Here is a 21,765-nt window from a genome sequence, read left to right as displayed (position 1 = left end):
ATTGTTAATGCGTCTCATCCGATACCCCTGAACTATTATTTACTAAAATCTACATTTCATCTTTGCTACCCCAGGCCCAAACCGAGGAGGGGTCCCTGGGTCTGCTCTTCCTGGGATCTTACATGGCTGTATGCTTGCTCTCACTTCTCCAGCCCTCTGGCCTGATCTTTTTGTTTCCCAGGTGTGGAGGTTCTAAAAACTCTTCTTCCCATGATTCCCTTGCCCTTGCAGTGAAATCTAAAGTTCTGCCTCTGTCATCCTGCCCAGCCATTGGCCTCAGCTATTCTGAGGACAACAGAGATCAAGCTAATGGGCTTGGGGCAACCCCCAACATTCTTTCTGTAAGCTTTCCTAGCTAGACAGGCTTATCCAGGCCTCTTCTCCATGCCTGTACTAAAATCAGACAGGAGAAAGATGACTTAAGGAATAAGTGGATCAGCCTCTGAGGAAAGATTGGAAGAATCCAAGAAAGGCTCCAGAACAATGGACTGGTCCAGGGTAAGGTCTTGGAGTCTTAATATAAGGCTTACCCATACCTTAAGGTAGCCTCCAGGACAGGATTTTAAGATGCCATGTTAAGACCTCATGAAGATCTTTAGTAGTCTTTCTTTGACCATTTCAGAGAGACAAAAGCTGTCTACATGATCAGAGGGGCATTCCTGGAGATACATAGCCAATAGGATTTCTGAAGGTGTTATGGGTATACCCCAAGACAGCTTCCAAGAAGGTCAGAAAGGAAGATTAATGGGTGTGGATTTCATCTAATGAAGATTACAAATGGATGAGAAAGAATCTCATAGTGTGTGTATGTGTGTGTGTGTGTGTGTGTGTGTGTGTGTGTGGTATGCCTTTTCAGCAATTTTCCCTTTTGACAGTCTCAACAAATCTGGAGCTCAGTAATTCAGCTGGGTGGCTTATGAGCTCCTATCTCCACTTCTGTGGAACTGGGATTATATATACTCCAAGCTGTGCCTGGGTTTTGACATGGGTGTTAGGGAATCTCAAATTGGGTGCTCATATTTGCATGGCAGACACTCTATCGAATAAGAGATTTTTTTTAAGCTCACTGATACACATTTGGGAAAAAAGTCAGGCTCTCTTTATGTAGCCATGGCTGCCATGGAACTCTTCAGTCCAGGCTGGCTTTGAATTCAGAAGATAAGCCTGCCTCTGCCTCTTGAATGGTGAAATTAAACATGAGCGTAACCATGCCAAACACTTTAAAAAGCATAAATGATTTTCTGAGCATTAGCATGAGCTGAAGGAAATGAGGTAGGGAGCCATGTATACTTTGGGATCCTATCCCTTTGTAGATGCTTACGAGCTGAGAAGCATGCTCAGACGCAAATAAGAGCTGCCTCTTATGGAACACGACGGATTTCCCCTACACTGGAGCGGAGAATGGGGAGAGGGCAGATCTAGGAGCCGTAGAAACACTATGAAGCCAGAACAGAGCTCTACTGAGGGGCTTGAAGACATGAGCCTAGGTAGATTGCTCTATATGCCCTGACCCAAATGTCTGTTGAATACCTCCCTCTTGCATGCAAGTGTCTGTTGTAGCTGTTAAGTCTGGTACCCTGTTCAGACTAGTCACAGATGAAGGGCTTGGGGTGAAAACCTGTCCTCACTGCTCTCCTGTGAAGTATGGTATTCAAGGTGAAGTATCTGAAGAACGCCGGCTGGGCCTGATTTAAATCTGGGCCTTGCGCCTGATGCTTTCTGCAGACACAGGAGTTTTACAGAGGGGGAAAAGTTACGGCCCAGAGCAGGGAACCGTGTGTTTAATGTGACTTTCTCTTCACTGTGACATCTAACCCATTAACTCAGGTCTCACTTCCTCTACAAAGTTGACTGTTTGATGACTGAAAAACGAGCTTGCTCAGAGCAGGGAGGAAGTGTCCACTTGCCCAGCATGGAGCCCACGTCCTTCCATTTACTGGGCAGACATGACATGCTTGATGGAGTTAAAGTGGTGTTGAAAGCTCAGGGCCTCTTCTCCTCCTCCTTCTGCAAAAATCCAGAGAATATTATTTCTCTTTGCTGCAGAATTCTAACACTGTCAATCTGGAATGACTCAAAGACTATTTACTCAAAATAAATCACGTAGATTCTGGAATGCTGGAGTTGGACAGGACCTTAGAGGTCCAATAGTTCAACCTTCTCGTTTTTCAGATGAGGACATTGAGGTTTTATTGGTCAGAGGGATGATGATAAAGTGGTTATGTGACCTGCCCAAGCTTGTATAATTAACGACAGAGCCAAGAGTAGACATTCCGCCTGTCATCCCAGCCTTTCGTTCATCCCGGCGGGCCTGTTGTGTGTTACTCTTTCCTGCTCTCCTCCCCTGGATGCTCACTACATCTTGTTTGATGGAATCAGGACGTCAGCATCCCTATTAGGCTGCTGGCATGCTTTAGTGGGTGGGGATGCTAAAGCTATTGCCTTTGGCAAAGTATTGTCTCTATGTTTGTAGTTTTTAGGCTAGTGAGCTTGTATACCACCTTATCACAAACAATCAAGAACTAAGTAAACTAGCTCTGTTCCAAATATAATAATTTCCTTGATTTCATGGTTCTTAATCTATTTTCTGTTGATAAAACTGAATATCACTGACTGGGTAATTTATGAAGAATGAAATTTTACTATGCTTATGGTTATGGAGGTGGGACAGGTCAAGGTTCAGGGTCCATACCTGAGAGCAGTTGCAAGCCAATACCGGGCAGCATGTATTTAGAGGACAACACGTCAGAGATACAACTAAGCTGGTTTGTATGTAAAAGATCAATTCTCAATATGAATCTATCAGTCCTCTAGTCAGAGAATTGATTGATTTAGTTACAAGGGCTGAGCCCCTCAGGAGTGCAACATGTCTCGGCTTTACCCTTTAGCAAAAACGCTGTTCAAAGAAAAGACTAAAAAATTTAATTACACTTATCTTGAGTAAGTATGTGTGAATATACCACAGTGCACTAATCAAGGTCAGAGGCCAAATGGCTGCAGCCAACTCTCTCCTTATACCGTGTGGACCAGGGCGTCAAACGTATGTTGTCAGGCCGGTGGCAAGTACCTTTATTTATTGAGCCCTCTTGCAAGCACTTGATGCTGCCTGCACTTGATCTCACCTCTTAATACTTCACAGTGGGGGTTAGATTGCAATATGGGTTTTGGAGGGGACATTAATATTCCATACTATGTTCATCTGAAACTGCTCTGTTCCAAATATAATAATTTCCTTGCTTTTATGGTTCTTAATCTATTTTCTGTTAACTGTTCTGGCCTGATTCCGGACTTTTCAAACTCCTCCCCAGTGCTCAGCTAGCTTGCAGGGCCATCTTTGGTCTCTCTGTGCAGCGCTTGGTGAAGGGCTAGCATACTCCCCCACACCTGGCGTGACACCTATCAATGTACAATTCTCGACCAGAGGAGCTTCCTCTTTCCAAGGGCAGAAAGAACTTTCTTGATATTTTTCGAGAAAATTAGTTTTCATAAGGAACATACTTTTTTAAGCCTTTGGGAGGTATACCTTTGCAGTTGCCCATTTTGCCATTTTCTTTTTTGTCTTGAACACATGGACTTGCCACACAGCTTAAGGTGGTTTATCTATGGCCAGTGAGCCTTGCTCATTCCCATTCTGTGTATGTATAGTCATGGGAAGGTCCCCACCGAAACTCAAAGTGCAATCTAACCTCCACTGTGATGAACTAAGAGGTGAGATCAAAGGCAGGCAGTGTCAAGTGCTAGCAAGAGGCTCAAGGAATCAAGGTCCTGGGTGTAAGGAGAGAGCTGGCTGCTGCCATTTGGCCTCTGACCTTGGTAAGTGCACTGTGGTGTATTCACACACACACACATACACATACACAGGGCACGTCTTCTCAACACAAGCTTGCACAGTTCCTCGGTCACTCGAGTCCTTGATCACCCGCGTCCTAGTCACAGGACTGCTTATATATTAAGACGATGCAGCTCCTTCTCCAGCAAGGAAAGAGTTCCTGATCAGATGACTGATGAGTCATAGGAGTTAGTGCTCAGAAGGAAAGCCCTGTGCTTTGTAAATGTATCAGTCGGCTTTCTGATGCTGTAACGGAATAGCTGACAGAACTTATAAAGAGGAAGGGTTTATTCTGCCTCACAGGGGAATGGTGGTGCTTTTAGGGATCCTGGGAAGGTGCTGGATGGCAGTGCTGGCAAATATAAGGGTACAGCAAACTGTCCCCTTGCAGCCAGAAAGCAAAGGTGTGTGACAAACAGGTCTTAAAGCACCACAACCTCCTGATAGTGTCACCCTGGGGACCAATCCCTTGGGAGACACTTAACTTTGAAACTCCAGCAAAACGTTAAGTACTCATGGCACTTTGGGTATATTGGAGGGGAGGCAGTCACTTTGAACTGCATGTTTTAAACAGGAGAATGAAAAAACTCATCCTTTGAACAAAAGCTCATGTTAAATTTTATAACAAACAAACTAATGTGTTAAGCGTTCTGAGCTTTAAAGAGAAAATGTAATGCTCAGGCATAAAAGAAGAAAATGTCTTATTTCTTCTACAATCAAGTAAAAACCATTGGGATGTTTTGTGTTCTCCATCTTTGATCCTCTTTATAGGAAATAAAGATGAATTTGTGTTAAATATTCTCAGAGGAAAACAGTGCCTAAGTTCTTTTTTTGACCTTCGAGATAAAGAAGATAAGACAGGGATGAAGGCACATGGGGAACCCTCTGGAAGTTTTTAAACAGGCGCCGCTCTCACCAGGCTCCTCTTGAGACTGAGTCCAAACATGCTTTTCACATCAAGGGAGTTTCTGGGGGATGGGGTGGGTGGAGATGGGGATACCAGAAACTGCAGAATGGCCACATTATTTAGGGAAAGGAAATAAAGATGTGTGTGTATTGGGGGGGAGCCCTGCATCTGAAACTCCCCACCTTGTGTTGGTGGTCACTCCAGAATTAACCAATCACCAACATGTTCACAGATGTATTATCCAAGGTGCCAAAAGGCAGACGGATGACTGTAACTGAAAAGTGGTTTTCAGAGAGTCCCTGTTTGTTTAAGTACAGGCTCCGGTGTGAGCTCCGCTGGGGATGCATGGCAGCAAGGATTGCTGTGTCTGAGAGAAGAAAACTTCTAAGTACCACCAGGAAGCAGTGGTGAATCTGACCTACACACCTCTCCCCTGCATACTGTTCTCCTAGCGCAGCTACAGTCCAAGATCTTTGCCCCCAGATGGCAAGTGGGTTGGTGGCCATGATTATGCGCTGTACCCCTTTTCCTCACTGTCCATCTTTCTGTCTCCCTCTAGCCTCCTTTATAGTGCACTGGGAAGCATGAGGGATTCTTTGATAGTTTAAAGGCTTACTAGCAAAGAGGTGAGCTATGCTGGCAGTCAGAGAAGCCTAAGACTCAGGGAATAAACCAAGTAGTTCCTCTGTGCAGATTCAAGATCTTTAGTCAATTAGTTGTAGGGAAAAGGGCTAATATTTACCCTGTTCAAATCCTATCTCAGGGATTTTCTGTAGCTCAGTACTTTGTGATGAGCAAAGCAGCCAGTCTGCTCTGGCCATGGTGGGGCTGGGGCCAGTCAAGTGCATACATGGACTGTTCTTAAAGCATGCTAAAAATTAATGTGGAAGACACCCACAGGAGTCCAGGCACTCCTGAAGAAAAGCTAGCTGGGAGATGCAGGCAGCAGTGGGGTCCTATCATCCCCTGGCTGCCGTGGTCTGGTGGAACCTGAGCATCTGCAAACTGTCTCCCTGTCCTGATGGCCTTTTCTATTGTCTGTCTTTCAAGCTGTCAGCCCATTTTCTTCTTTCCCTTCTTATGAAACCCCTAAGCAGTCAACTCTGTCTCTGCAAATCCCACATAATCCTTATCCAGTTACATTTTGGCCCCAGTGCCCACCATTGACTGAGAGAGATCTACCTAAGGACCAGGGGGCTTCGCTGTTAAGCCACACTTCATTTGCTGACTGACCACAGGATGGATGGAAGTCAGCAGGGGAGAGAGAGCCTGCCACTTCTAGACCTTGGGTAACAGGGAGCTGAGCTGGCCCAATCAGAACAGGGATCCTGAGAGAATTAGTAATATTTCTTGGCTACATTCTCTGCTCACTCATTATTTTTAGTTGATTTCTTTTTTACTAGTATGCAAAGAATTCAATCTCTCTGTGGCATTTCTCTTCTGCCACTTTATGTCCGCAGCCCTGGCGGCCTTTCCACTTCCTGTCATGTGTCCTTTTCCCTCCTCCCCTTTTTCAACACCTCTTGTTCTCCCTTCCTGGTCTCCTGTCTGGCTTCAGAGTCAATGCCCGCTCTCATACCTCCACACACAACCATTAAAAGTTAGCACCTGTCCTTGAGCAAGAGTACACATTTTGTTTCTGGAGTCTGGGCCACCTCATTTAATATAATACTTCCCAGGTCCGCCCATGTTTCTAAAAATCTCATCATTTCCTTTTCTTACAGTCTCACCACTATTTTAAAGTACTTTCTATTAGCACACACTTGAGACTTGCTGAACCCCTGGGAGTTGCTAAATCACTTCCCATTCTTCCTAGGAATGGCAGGATCTAGACCCATGAGAAGTAAAGTTAAGAGAAATCTCTCCATTTTCAAGTTAGAAAATGGTGGTAGAAGATATGAATCCATTTTGGGGAGGTAATCTTTATGGAGAAGTTACCCCACTGTGTGTTCAATGTCTAATGTTGACAGGAGTCACTTAACTATTAGCCCTTTCACTTGGAACTCAGAATGGTAAGTATACACGTACTGAGTTGGTTAGACACCTCCAACGAGCCAAGGCCTGAGTAAGTACAGATTTGGTTTGGTTTTGCTTCAAAAACTTATCTGTAAAGTTTTGAGATGCCTCAGAAAATTAGCAAGCATATGAATTTTGTTTTGATTTCTAGTGTTGATTAAGAAGTTTGATCAAAACTACTTAAAAAGTCTCTGACACGTATGCACTTACGCTAGATTTATAAGACGGATAGATGAATTGCCGGGGTCACAAAATCAAGATTCGAACAGTGTGTTTTTTACAACTGTAGGTGACTTTGCTCCTATGCAGTGGTGCTTCTGGCTCCTCCGGTGGGGCTGCACTAAGAATGGAGAACTTTCCATTCTGTACCACCTCTCCGTTGCAATTTCTGTAGGTTTCTCAGTGACTGGCACCAGTCTGCCAAAGTGTCAGCTGCGGGCCCTAGTCCAGCATAAACACCTGGGGCTGCCCAGTTAGCACGCTGAATTAGAGTTACCCTGCTACCTCGCCACCCTCCCACTCAAAGGCTCTTTACTTCCAAGAAAAGCAGGTCTGTCAGCCTCGAGTTTGGTCTAGCTGTCAGTGCTGTGAAAGTCTGCTGTCATTAGCTGAGGCTGAGGACTACCCCAAGGATGCCAGGCTTCTGACAGCCGCTGGCCTCAGCTTGAAGATCTCCTTTTTAACTTCCCAGCATCCCTGGTAGATGGTCTGTGTGCAGAGAGGAGAGTCGGGTGGGGACTGGTGACTGAGTGCACTTACCATCAGTCAATACTGGCTCAGCGTTCAGGCTTCTTAATCACTAATTCCAGGCTGCTAGGAACCCTAGCTCATTTCAGACCTTTGAAAGTGAGACATGTCACCCTTAGTGACAGTCACTTTGGATTGGTCCTGGGCTCTCATGGTCCTTACCCCTTCCTTTACCTGCTACCAGGCAGGCAAGCTTGCTAACTTTCCCATAATGTTCTTTGTATAGATCCCAGCTCCAGTTCCCCCTCACTATACAGCCCACCCCCTCATCTCATGCCTCTTCACATTTCTGTACGTGACCATCTAAGAAACATTTGGTAAGCCATGCATCACTGGAAAGTCAACCGTGTTTCCCGACAAGCATATCCCTAGCTGTTATCTTTAAAGACAGTTTCTACCCCATAAACCAAGAGGGTGGAAGTCAGGAGGGGAAGAAGCCTGTTTTATCAAGGACATGCAAGAGCCTTGTGAAGAGTTAACAGGAATCCAGTCTGTTAATTGTTCCGTAGTGTAGCCATGTTTACTAGTGCCTGGCAGAGCTAAGATCAGGTGCTTTGAGACCTGCTAGTCGTTACAGGCTCTAGGACCCTTCCCTTCCCCCCAATTCAAGATCCTGTCAGCCTCCATTTGCAGACTTCTCTGCAAAGGCTCTCACAGATGAGCCTTGCCTTCTGCTTACTAAGGCTAGCCTCTGGTTCCTCCCTCCAGAGCACCCACCAGGTCAGAGATTCTTCTCCCTTAGCAGTAGAGAGAGAGATGGGGAAAACTTGTCATTCAAAGAGCAAGGAAGAGACAAGACAAGACACCTTCCAACAACGGAGGCTGTAACACAAAGAGGAGGCCAGATGGCCCCACACAAGTCTCACCTGCTTTAAAGTTTCTTCTAAAACCCAGTTTTTAAAAAATTGTTGTAAAGAACCTGGAAGAACATAGGGTTTTCTCCTGTGTGCCAAATAGTGTCTCTTGCATCTACTCTACCTATTTCTATAGTTGCAAAAACCAGCCATTGACAATATGCAAACAAACGCATTCAGTAAAATCCTATGTGTATAGAGGGGGGCCAGCACCAGGTTGTGGCTGTGTTTTGCCTGTGGCTGTTGCAGTCATTCTAGCAAATGTATTCAAACAAAATGATGGAGGAGGGGAGATGCTAAGATGTGGAGAGCTAACTAAATATAAAAGAAACATTGTTTTAAAATCAAGTTGTTGAAGGGATATTGTCTGGCACCTTTCTGAAAATGGGACTTCCCCTTTTAGATATTAAAAGTAGTGGTACATTCAAACCCTGCAGCCATCTCAGGAGCCCACAGAAGGAAAGACAAATAGAAAAATGGGAAAAGGAAATATGAATTGAAAACAAGAGTCGCTAAGTAGTCAGAAAACTGAATCATCACCCATCTCTACAGAGAACAGGATCCGGGGAGTACTGTGGGAAGAGGCAATCATATGCTTTCAGTAAGTCTTACTGCACATGCTCACAGCCAACAATGAGCACAGTAAAAAGCTGGGCAGTGGGAACAGAGAGGACCGAGATCCAGGGCCATAGGCTGTGGTCCTGGCTGGATGGTTAGAACTGCACGCAAGGGGTGGCAGAGATCCAGGCCCACGGGCTGTGGTCTCCTCAGCCTTAGAGCGTAGAGGGTCTTTTGCTTGTTTGTTTGTTTTTAATGAGTACACTGTAGCTGTCTTGAGACACACCAGAAGAGGGCGTCGGATCCCATTATAGATGGTTGTGAGCCACCCTGTGGTTGCTGGGAATTGGAACTCAGGACCTCTGGAAAAGCAGCCAGTGCTTTTAACTGTTAAATCATTCTTCCAGCCTACAGCATAGGTTTTTATATATACAGATGATAAATATATGTACCAAATTTTATATACATAATATAGATGATATATTTATGTACCAAATTTACATATTTTCAAGTAATATATAACTGATAGGCTTAATTGTTGATTACTTACAACTATAATTCTAAATATTAATATTAATTGATATTTATATTATTTAGATTATATATATACACATGAATAAAACCACATAATTATAAATACACTTATATAAAATTAATAACTAGATTTATACTGATTATTTATATATATGTATTTATACATTTATGTACCAATTCATAAAAATATATTTTTAAAAATAGTTAAAATAAGGTAATAAACTGGAAGATTAAGGGAAAATTTCAGGAAACTGTTATTTGTAATGTTTTTGTTTTTTAAAAGGCAAATGTTGCAAGCATCACTTGCAAAATTAAACATGGCACTTCCTGTGACAATCTTTTTGCTAATTATAGGCCGTCACCACATAGCAAGCAAACTCTCGCAATCCTGACCAGGCTGCAGACAGCAAACCTGGGGTCCAGCTTTCTGATGCATTTACTCCTTTTGTAATCATTTCCTGGAGAACGGCTGGCTGGGCTTGCTTCCTGCTCTTCCCTGGCTCCTGGAACCCCATCAGTAAATGTTGGACATGGACGGTTCACCATGGAGCACCTCGGGAGTCTCCTCAGGAAGGTGAGAGTAGCAGCGTTCCAGGGTAAGATTCCTCCTCTCCCTCCTCCTCCGTCCTCCTCCTCTCCCTCCTCCTCCTCTCCCTCCTCGTCCTTCCCCTCCTCCTCCCCCTCCTTCCCCCCCACATTGCCCCCGTCTTCATACTGAAGGGCACTCCTGCTTGTCAGGTGACTATAGAACACGCTGCCCTGTGGATCCCACACCACCCACATATCCGGTCCGGAGGAAACACGTAAGGGACGTGATGGTATGCCTATGCTTTAGTTCTTTTGTTTCCTTTTTTAAACTTGGAGACAGGTTCTCGGAGTGTAGCCCAGGCTGGTCTGATACTCAGTCTGTAGCTCAGGATGACCTCCAACTTGTGGTAACACCACTGCCTCGGGTTCCCAGGTGCTGCAACTACAGAAGTGAGGCACGACACCCAGCATTTGTTTATTTTTTCCAAGGCGTTGATCTCATTTATCCAAAAGGAAACAACGCGGAGTAGACTTCAGATTAGGGAAGAAGTCGGATATTTGGGTCAGAGTGACTTGGCTTTACAACAGGCGTTTCCTTGGGGCAGTGTTGGGAAAATGTGGGAACGAGAGGGTAACAGTGAGTGTTGCTGAAAAATCTACGGCAACAGGAATGCTGTGATGGAAGCACCGTGTTCAAGACAACTGATAGAATGAAATAGTATATTATCATTAATATAATAAATATAATAGAATATTATTATTAACAGTATAACAATATAATAATACAATATCAAAAATTGGGATTAATTATAATATTATTAACAATATATTATTAATGGTAATTATATAGTGTGCTGATAGGAATGATAGTATATTATATCATATATAATACATCATTATTAATAATATTATTCTTTTTATATTAAATATTATTTTATTTGGGCTTATGGTTTGAGAGAAATGGCTCCATTCTAGTGAGGAGCTATAGTAGGCAGGAACAGCGGCCAGAACAGGAAGCTGAGAAACTGCATCTTCCGCCACAAGCAGAAAGCAGAAAGGGCAAACTGGAAGAAGGGTAGGGTTATAAAATCTCAAAAGCCAGCCTTAGTGACAGACTAGGCTCCACCAAGGCTGCATGCCCCAAATCTCTAAATTCACCAACTGGCAACCACATTTTGAATATCTGAGCCTATGGGAATCTCTTCTCATTTAAACAACCACACTTGTCTTAGATTTTAAACTTCTGGTGCCTGTGGAACACACAGGCTGAGGGGAATTTCTTCCCTTGAACACACTACACAGCATGAACAGTGAGATCAGCTTCTGCTTGGTGAAAAATAGGGTCTCAGACATGGTGTCAATCTTCTGTAAAACAAAGCTATCTTGCAGGAATGGCAAATTGAGCATTGAAGCCACGAGTGTGGGAATAATGAGCTCCTGCAGGTTCCATTTGCTAATGGCAAAAATTGATTACCTCATGCCGAATGTGTAATTAAAGCGGGGAGAGGTAATGAACAATGAAGTTAGGAAATTGATATGGTCATCAATTAGGTTTTTACTTCTGCTTAGAAAGATTGAAAAAGAGCCTGTCCGCTGTCTATCTGAGCTGACACAGTAAGTTTAACAGAACTCGGTAAGTTCAGAGAGAGCAGTCAAGTGCTAAATTACATTTCCTGCCCTGTACGATGTTATCAGAAAGCCATACTAAGCCTGGGTAAAAAAAATCACAAAGAACTGCATTAGACAAAGTGTTAACTTTCCTATCATCTCCTGCGTCTGACAGCCATGCTGGTTCTGTGTATGTTGTGGAACTGGTGGGGGGAGGGGGGGTCAGAGGCATCATGGAACCACAGGAGATGAGAGAAATGTTGGTGCTTACAGCCAAAGGCTGCCGAATTTAAGAGCTGAGTAGATTGGAATTGAACCTACGCACCAGGGAATCTATCGTTCAGATAATTCTGCATCACACATGCAGCAGGATACTTTTGTACTGCAGGAAGAACAGAATAAGACCTGACACAGGAGAAAAACGAGGTGAACCGGGAGAGCTGGTGCGCACCGTCGTGTGCTGGGTCAGTGTGGGAGGGGCTGTGTGGAGCACACGCACATCTGCGGTATTCTTGTTTACCTGCGGTGATTGAAGTGATTTTAGTGGTGCTGCTATCTCGAGCATTGCAGGCTAATGGTTAGACCTGCTCTTCTCAGGATATATTAAAATTGTAGAATTCACTGAGAGTTTTGCTGTGAGAGGCACAGGACCTGATATTTGTACAGCTTAATGAAGGGAACTCCTTAGGTGTTACCTGGTGATCACTGATACAAACTCACATGAAGAAAAGGGTAACACATGCTTAGACTGTGCAGCTGCTATGCTACTGCATGGTGACTGGCCATGAAGGGCGATGCAAACTGTTAAAGGTGTTTCTCCAAATGGCCACCATCTATCACTTGGTTGGTTGAATTTGTGGGTGAGGCCACTCCAGTCTCACAAAACATCATTTAAGCCTTGTTCAAAAGGTGTTAGCTTTTGTGGAAATGAAACACCTGGAAGTAGAGACGTGGCTCTACACGTACCGCTCTTGGACCGGAGTGTGCTTGATATTTCTGGCACCCACATTGGGTAGCTTACAACGGCCCATAGCTCCAGACACAGGGGATCCAAAGGCCTCTGACACATTTGTATCATATGCACATCCTTACTCAGGAATGCACAAACCCACACAATTCTTAAAAAATTCTTTTAAAAAAGATAGAAAACCCCTAAAAAAGAGAGAGAGAGAATGCACTGACGGCTCAAGAGAGACTTGAATTGGCTTAAAACGAAGCTTTGAAAAGGAGTTAAAATGGGCAAAACACTGTGCGTGCCTGCGTGTGTGTGTGTGTGTGTGTGTGTGTGTGTGTGTGTGTGTGCACGTGTGTGTGTGTGTGTGTGATGACAATGCTTTTATTGTATCTGCTAACTTCTCTAAGGCATTTGCCATCCTCCCCCGAAACCTGGCTCTGGGAGCTACTCGGTCTTTCTGCCTGAGGAAGTTCCTAAGTACCCCTTGTCTATCCCAGTTTCATGCTTGCTCATTAGCACAGCAGGTATTTCCATGGAATGTAGTATGCAAATAATAATGCTAGATTTCTCTTGTCAGCTTTGGAAACTTTGGAGTGTTTCCAGGTACCTGAAACATTCCCAGTAGAATGGACTACATTAACAATCCTAATATCAGTAATAGCTTTAGTTATTAAAATTACTTCCAAAAATAATCATAGTGAAAAGCCGTAGCTCTAGAAGACACTCACAGGATAAGGAGCCCATTGACACCTGGATTAAGCCAGTACTGGGGTCAGAGCAGTAGTGCACAGTTTGGGTATTGGTTCCTCGGGCTAGCAGAGACTGAGTGCTGACCCTCTCTGACTGTGAATCTGAGTAAATAGGTGCACACAGGGAAGTCTCCATTTAACAGTGATCCCCACAGCAAACAGCACACTGCATACTTTCCCAGGGTGCTACAGAGCATATGTAGCCGCGGGAAGTCACCCAAATACTTAAAGAGAAACTTTGAGGAGTGTTCAGTGCTAGAATCTGCCTGTTTTTCTCTGGTTTCAGAAAATTAGAATTAGGGTGAGGCAGAAAGAAGTGGAGGGAAGAAGGAAGACCAGAAGTTGCAGCATTTGGTGCTAACATGACGTGAGGGTTGACTCCAGTCATCCGCAAGAAAGAAACCCACAAAGACTTGCACACTAATCCAACTGCATAGACTTCCCTATTTCTTCTCTAGAACAGGTCCTTTCATTTGGTTCTAGGGATTGAACTCAAAGCACTGTGAGTGCTAGGCAGACACTGTCACCGAGCCCCACTCAGTGGCCACTGTGCATGCTAGACAAACACTGTCACCAAGCCCCACTCAGTGGCCCATTACAGATGACTGTGAATTCCTGCACTGAAGCAACATTACCAATGGCAGAGCCAGGATTAGGATGGTTTGGGGGAATGTGGGGGGAGTTAAGACATGTGGTTAATTTAGAATTTCAGATAATCAATGATATCTTTGTTTTAGCAGAAGTGCATCTCAATATTTGCAATATTGCATGGGACCCATGCAATTTAAAACACTTCTTCATTAGGAGTTCGGATTTAACTGAATGATTTCTGTTTTCATTTGATGAATCTTACGAATGTGTGAGACATCTCCATTTAGCATGTCACAGACGCCTTCATCAGGCTCCAGTCATTGACTCAGGGGACCCAGAAAGTACAAAGGCAGTGTGACAGGAACAGAGGCCTGCCTGCACACTCCACGCACAGTTGAGACAGATGTTTCCACTCACAATTCCTGACTCACACACATGCATCTGTGTGATAAACTGTAGCACAGATACAAAGGAGAGCGAGCTAGACATGGCCATCACAGAAACAGAGCGACAGGCTCTGGCTTGTCATGTCAGAGCAACTGAGACATGGTTTTTGTTGTTTTGCTTGTGGGTTTTTGTTTTTTGTTTTGTTTTGTTTTGTGCTTTGATAGTCTCATTACATAGCTTGTCTGGCCTGGAACTCCATGTGTAGAACAGGCTGGCCCACAACTCATAGAAATCTGCCTGCCTCTGTTTCCCAAGTGCTGGTATTAAAGGCATGCACCAACACGACTACCTTAATCGAGACATGTTTTATAAACACCGGGTCTCATGCAGGAAACTAAGTTAGATCTCTGATAGTTGATGGATCCTCCTGTCTACCTCTCCAGTACTGGGATTACAAGTGGGCACTATAACACTTAACATTTTTTTTTAATTTTTTTATTGGTTGTTTTCTTTATTTACAATATCTCCTTTCCCAGGTTCTCCTCCAAAAGAAAAAAGAAAAAGAAAATAAAATAAGGAAAAAATAAAATTAAGAAAAAAAACCCAAAACTAAAACAATCCCCTGTTCCCTCCCCTCTCCCCCTCCTCACCACCCCACACTCTCCCACTTCCTGGCCCTGGCATTCCCCTACACTGGGGCATAGAACCTTCACAGAGCCAAGGTCCTCTCCTCCCATTGATGACCAACTTGGCCATCCTCTGCTATACACAGTACCTGACTAATACAGAAGTAGAGGCTCACAGCCATTCATTGAGTACAGGGTCCCCAATGAAGGAGCTAGAAAAAAGACCCAAGAGCTGAAGGGTTTGCAGCCCCTTAGCACGAGCAACAATATGAACGAACTAGTACCCTCAGAGCTCCCAGGGACTAAAACTCCAACCAAAGAGTACACACTGGGGGACTCATGGCACTTAACATTTTTTAAATGAGAGTTCTGGGGAATGAATTCAGGTCTTTGTGCTGAGGTTTGGTCTTCTGCTATGTATTATAATGCTAAATATTGCCCCCTACCCCCCACCTCCCCAGGCCTGGTTGCCCTCAGAGAGGAGATAATTTGAAACTCTCCTTAATTTGAAACTATTGGTTGACTAAAGATGCTGGCAGCCTATAGCTGGGCAGAAGAGAAGTAGGTGGGGTTTCAGTTCTCAGGCTTGAGGTCTGAGGCAGGACCATGAAGAGAGTAGAGGGTGGAAGAGGCCAGGGGGTAGGTGAGTTGTGAGAACATGGCCATGATGGCTTGCCAGTTGGAGTTAAGAGCTGTCCTGATGGACCATGGCAAGCTATAATTCAGAGTTATTGACAGAGAAATAGGCATGATAGCTTAGAGGGTAGATATTTGCCCAGCTCTAGTACATTAAAGAAATTATAAGTATTAAACTTTTGTGTCTTTTATCTAGGAACTAAATGATCAAAGACAAGGTAGAAACCCCTGACTAAGATTAAAAATTACTACAACAAATTGACATCCAACATGGTATGAAAGTTAGGCCTAGTCCTTCCTCCTTACCTCATGATCCTAGAAATAAGACTCAGACTCAAAATATATTTACAAATACTTTGGCTATATATCTAGGTTCTTCTCTGACTAGAATTATAACTTAAGATAACACATTTATTTTAATCTACATTTTGTCATGTGGCTAGTGACCTGTCTGTGCTCAGGTACCATGCATCTGTCTCCTCATATCTTCCTGGGTAGATCTTCCTGTGCCTGGCTCTATCCTGGAATCCTTTTTTCTCCCAGATGTCCCACCTTCTATTTCCTTTCTAAGCCATAGGCCATAAGCTTTTTAATTGTCAGGTGATGCATCCATACAATACACAAAATATTCTTTCTATATCCTTGTGCTCACAAGACAAGCACTTTATCAAAAGAGCCATCTCCCTAGTCCTGGACTATGTTTGTGAGGAACCTTGCCAGCCATTTTCCTTGAGCTTTCACTCTGTGGAATGACAGCTCTAGCTACTGATGGATCGCTCCACCTAGACTCAGAAGACCACAGGTACTCACAGATGGTGATTCTACAAAAGATCAGTTGGTACATAGGTTAGACACATGGATGGATGGATGGACAGATGGATGGACAGACAGACAGACAGATAGATAAATGGATGGAGGGATGGATGGATGGATGGACAGATGAATGCCAGGTGGATAAGCAAAAGTAGGTAGACACAGATAAAAAAGGATAGACATAGAGACAGACAGACAGACAGACAGACAGACAGACAGACAGTGCTTGTCTTAATTTGTTTTTATATTGCTGAGATAAAGACTGTGTCCAAAAATAACTTGAGGAGAAAATATTTTACTTGACTTATATGTCCCATTCACAATCCATCATTGAGGGAAGTCAGGACAGGAACTCAGAACAGGAACCTGGAGGCAGGAACTGAAGCAGAGGCCGTGGAGGAATGCTGTTTATTGGCTTGCTCCCTATGGCTTGCTTCGCTGGCCACAATGGTGGGGCTGGGATTCCCCACATTCATTGTCAATCAAGAAAATGGGCCACAGACTTTCCTACAGGCCATGTGGGTTGGTGGCATTTTCTCAGCTGAGGCTCTTCCTTCCAGATGACTCTAGTTTGTGTCAAGGTGACAGAAGCTGGCTGGGGAAGAGCATCTGAGAGCTCATGCTGTCCACTGCAGCTAGCCAAACACCAGAAATTCCTTCTCACCAAAGGTCAATGTGCTTCAAAACCAAACCAAAAACAGAAGCCATTGTTCATTTCAGATAAAACCTCATGAGACCTCATTGGGCTCACAATGTCTACAAGATGAAAGTCTGGGTGTGCTCGGACCTTCAAACAGGCATCTGCATGCTTGCTCATCTCTGTGTGGCCTCTTCTCCCTCCTGGATTCCATGTTCAGGTCTTGGTTACTTGTCTCATCTATATGTCTTTCAAATAAGGGTTTGAAAGATGCATTTCCCCAGGAATTGGCAGAGTAATCCGTGACTGCAAGTCCTGGGCTCTGCAAGGATGACTTTTCTCTGGGAAGCATAACGGTAGACTCCCCGCCACTGGTGTCTCCTGGTGCTTTTCTCTGTGACTTACTGGAGGACTAGGTTTAGCTAGACTAATAAACAGTAGGCTTTGGTCTCAAGGGAACAACTTGGTTTATGTGGATGTGTGTTGGTTCCCCCATAGGCCAGAAGAGGGTGTTGAAACCTGAAGCTGGGGTTATGAGCTGCTCAACAAGAGTGCTGTGAAACAAAGCCAGGTTCTCTGCAAGAATACGACATGCTCACATGCTCTTAACTCTGAGTCATCTCATCAGCCCCTCCACATCATCAACATCATCATCATCATCATCATCTGTTACCATCAATATTAGCATCAGAATTGTTATTAGAGGCAGGACTTTTTGGTTTTTTGCTGAACCCAGAGATCACTCGTTCACTAGGCTAGCTAGCCAGTGAGCTCCTGGGATCTACTTGCTTCTGCCCAACCAGTGCTGGGATAACAGGCGCGTGCTGCCATGTCTGGCTTTCTGTTAGAGTTACAGAGCTGTGAACTGCCATGTGGGTGTTAGGAATCGAACCTGGGTTTTCTGGAAGAGCAATATAAGTTCTTATAAGAGCAATATAACCCCCCACCCCACCCCACACTAAACAACTGGTTTAATGAGGTGCTGCAGATGGAAATCAGGCTTTGTGTTTGCTAGACAAAGCACTCTATCAACAGAGCCACATCCCTAGCCCCATGAAAGAACGGTATGACTCTCCAAACCGAGCCTGAACAATCCCTCTGGTCTTTCTGAGGAAACCACAATAGACATTCAGTCTCCACATCAACAACTAACTCAAAGCCCCAAATCCTTGACTCTCTTCCACCTGGCCAGCTACTTGGACCATGACTTCAGGATTCTCCAGTGAACCATAAATCCAGCCCCACCTTCTAATTCAAAGGTGCTCAGGCTCAGCATCCATCAGAGGTGAGTTGAAGAGAGTGGAAGAAAGGGGCACACTTTGACCATACTTTCTGAGCCCAGTCAGTTTGAGCTAATCTGAATTAGAAAGAGCCTTGGCATGGTTAAAAGAAACAAAAACACCTTCCCAAGACAGAAAAACTTTCAAAACAGCAAACTTATTGATTTATTTGAATATGCTTTAGCTTACATAAGCTTTTCACATATAAGCCTCTGTGGTCCTAAACATCTAATCAGCTCCGAGGATCTTAAACATAATCAAGGATCCCATTCCATGGCGCTTGCTCTGTGACTCTAATTCCTCCACAATTTTCATTCCTATTTGTAGTCTTTGCCAGACAATAAAGTCCATTCCCCTTCAAAACCTTCCCCAAATGGTTAGATCATTATCAGGCCATTTGTCGGCTGACTCCCATTTACAATTCTCCTGGAACCCCAGCCAATGGCAGTTAAGAGGACTCAAAAGCACTTTCAGACGGGAGGCCCCTCTCCAACGCTTTGACCTCATTTGTTCTTGGAGCTTGAAAACAATTGCTCTTGTTCTTTATTTTTTTCAGGCATTTTCAATTCAAGTAAACTTAATTTGTTTTCCAAACAAGACTGTGGTCCATCTCAGTGGCAAGATCAAGGGAGGGGTGAGACCTTGGAAAAGTTTACTATAATTATAAAAGGAGGGAGGAGCATGAGATGCCGTGAGGGGGAGGGGGATCTTTCTGAGGAGGGAGATGGTGCAGAAAGAAGAAGTAGACATTCAAAAAGTCTAGACCACAGCTATGGTTGGGTTGGTGAATCTGAGTCCATTTTTTCATATAAACAACAGTTCAGAAATTAGAGCTCCATTCACTATGAACCATGGTGTTCCCCCATGGGTACTGAAAATCACCTTCATAGTGTGGGGTAGGAGGGTAAGACACCTCTCCTCATCTGTCATATGAGTCACCAATGTCTCCCCATAACAAAACATGGATTAGAAAAGAAGAAGCGCAGCAGATTTTCTAAGTCAACCTTTGCATGGTCAAGGAGTCTTTGGAAGGAAGACCTAGACCCAAAGACCTGCAGAAAATCAGTTCCTTTAAAGTTTCAGTCTAAGGACAGCTTTATAGAAATGGGACTGAGCCAAAGAAGTGATCTGGTATAATGGGCTGGGGAAGGACGCTGAGCATTGCATGTCTATACTCATCTTGGCCTCTCTGTGGCCTCCCTTCCCACTGGGGAGAGGACAGAACCTCTTTTTCAGGGAATGTTTCATGATCCAGCCAGGCAAGGTAAGCCAGAGAATTCCTTATGGCCAGCTCTTAGGTGGGTAACTGAGAGGCCATTTTTATGTTTTGTGAGTGGCATTTGGAGAGAGGGGTTCTGGGTTCTATGTCTGCCTTGGAGGAGAGAGGGAAATAGGAGAAAGGAAAGAAAAGGATAAGGTTAAAAAGGGAATTTGTTTCTGTGGCTTCCCAATTTCCTGTGGTTCAAAATATGCAGAGAGAAGCTACAGTGTCATACTTTGGAAACTGTTTCCTGGGTTCCAAGAGCACAGGTGCTGACACACATTCATGATGGTCAAAACTTCAATCAGTGTAGGGCCAGGGGAGCCATTCACCATTCTTGCATTTGTAGAGACTGTCACTGTCACTTAGAGACCTGGGGGTTCATCTCACCTTGACTTTCCACAGTCTATGCACTACCAACCCTGTGTATTCCCTGTGTATTCCTTAACACTTAGAATGCCCACCCTTTCTTAGCACCTCCAGGCTCTGGCCCAGACTATATGGCCTTTGAACTGGCCACAAGTCTCAATGCCTTCTGTTGGTCTGCTTTGTACATGTCAAACTCACCTGACCTTCCCATGTCCTAGATCCTACAAGGGCACTGGCAAATTACCAGACAATGGATTCCTTCTCAGTAGAGTACTGCCATCCTCCACCACCTGCCTTATCCTTGAAACCCCTTCTGGATTTTTCTGGTTTTCTCTGATGTGGTCCTAGTACCTGTTCCCTCAGTGACTCTGCTGTGTTGGTCTGTAGTTACTCTAAGGTCAAACACTGTGTTTGTTTATGCATGTCCTCATCTTTAACTTGAGACAAAATGAAAACTTACCCCACAGGATAAGGATTAAATGAGTTAATTCAAGTCAAGAATCTAGCCTACTAACTTGAAGGTGGCTGCAAGACAGCCTAGTCCAATCACAGCAGCTGCATGGTGTCAGGAGAGGCTCTGGTCTCTCAAAAGTTGTTCTCTGACCCCATATACAGGCTGTGACATATTACCACACCTATAAACACATACACACATAATAAAGGTATTGAATGTAGTGATTTCTTAAAGTATATGCACCACAAATCCATTCAGAATGGATGTGTCCACTGAAGGATTCAGCAGTCCTGGTCCTGCCCCCATTTGATTCCAACCAATAGAGAGAATGTTATAGAATGTAGCAGGGCTGTGCAGAATCAGTGCCAGCGAGGAATTAGTCATCATTACAAACACACTGTTGTTTCCCTAGAACATGGAACCCATGCTGCTATGCTGTGGAAGAACTAACTGAGGCAAGGTGATGTGGAATTCAGAGATGCAGGGGTGAGATTTCACATAATCTGTCTCCATGTTACTTGATGTTGTCTTCTATAACCGAAGTCTGCTGCTTAGGCCTATGCCACTTTTCATTTCTGCCATGACAGAACATCGTAACCAAAAGCGCCAGGGGGAAGGCAGTGTTTATTTGCTTCACAATTCTAGCCTGTTGCTGCGGGGAAGTTAAGGCATGAACTTTAAACATCACATCCACAGTCAAGAGGAGAGAGGATACGTGCTGAGACCCTCGCTTGCGTACTCTGCCAGGGTCCTTCACTCTTACACAGCCCAGGGTGCAGACAAGGGGTGATGCTTAGGGCCATGTTCACTCTCCCAATACATCTCTGTATTCCTGAGGGAGCATATACTAGAAACCATGTTAAAGAAATCAAGACAAGCCCTTACAGATGTTCCTATAGGGCCTGTAGGAATGTAGTGTTGGCCTAGAGTACAGGTTAACTCAGTGTAGACAATTCTTGAATGGAAGACTTCGTCCCAGGTCATTCTGGGTTGTGGCAAATTGACAAATAAAACTAACAGGCCTGACACCAGACTTTTAAAGCGTTCCCAGGCTAAATGCCTTAGAAAGCTTCTAAGCAAATTTGTGCACAGGAAATGCTATCTTACATGGCCAACAGGGGGCACTCTCCATTCCCCTGCACCACCCTTCACATTCCTCAGGGTCCAGGCCAGGATCAGTCATGTGACTCTACAACATGCTGGTCTACAAACGGTTAATGCACACAAAACAGACTGGGCTTCTAATGATTCCTTAGAAGCCTTACCAACATCTCTATTGACAGAAAAGGAAAACACACTTGTGGACGAGGCCAGCCCTAGAAATCCCATGGCCTTGTAAATTAGCTTCCTTTTAAAAAAAAAAGAAGAAGAAGAAGAAGAAGAAGAAGAAGAAGAAGAAGAAGAAGAAGAAGAGGAAGAGGAAGAG

The 21,765-nt window shown here is 44.2% G+C and overlaps 1 protein-coding gene across 1 annotated transcript in view; it reads right to left on the bottom strand.

The window, feature by feature from the left end:
* Positions 1-21,765, bottom strand: part of Kif6 (kinesin family member 6) — a 319,301-nt gene that overhangs the window by 126,886 nt on the left and 170,650 nt on the right. The window lies entirely within an intron of this gene.

The sequence above is a fragment of the Mastomys coucha genome, unplaced genomic scaffold (assembly GCF_008632895.1).
Source record: "Mastomys coucha isolate ucsf_1 unplaced genomic scaffold, UCSF_Mcou_1 pScaffold3, whole genome shotgun sequence".
NCBI lineage: Eukaryota > Metazoa > Chordata > Mammalia > Rodentia > Muridae > Mastomys > Mastomys coucha.
The sequence above is the reverse complement of the archived record's forward strand: the minus strand, read 5'-3'. Positions and strand labels throughout refer to the sequence as shown.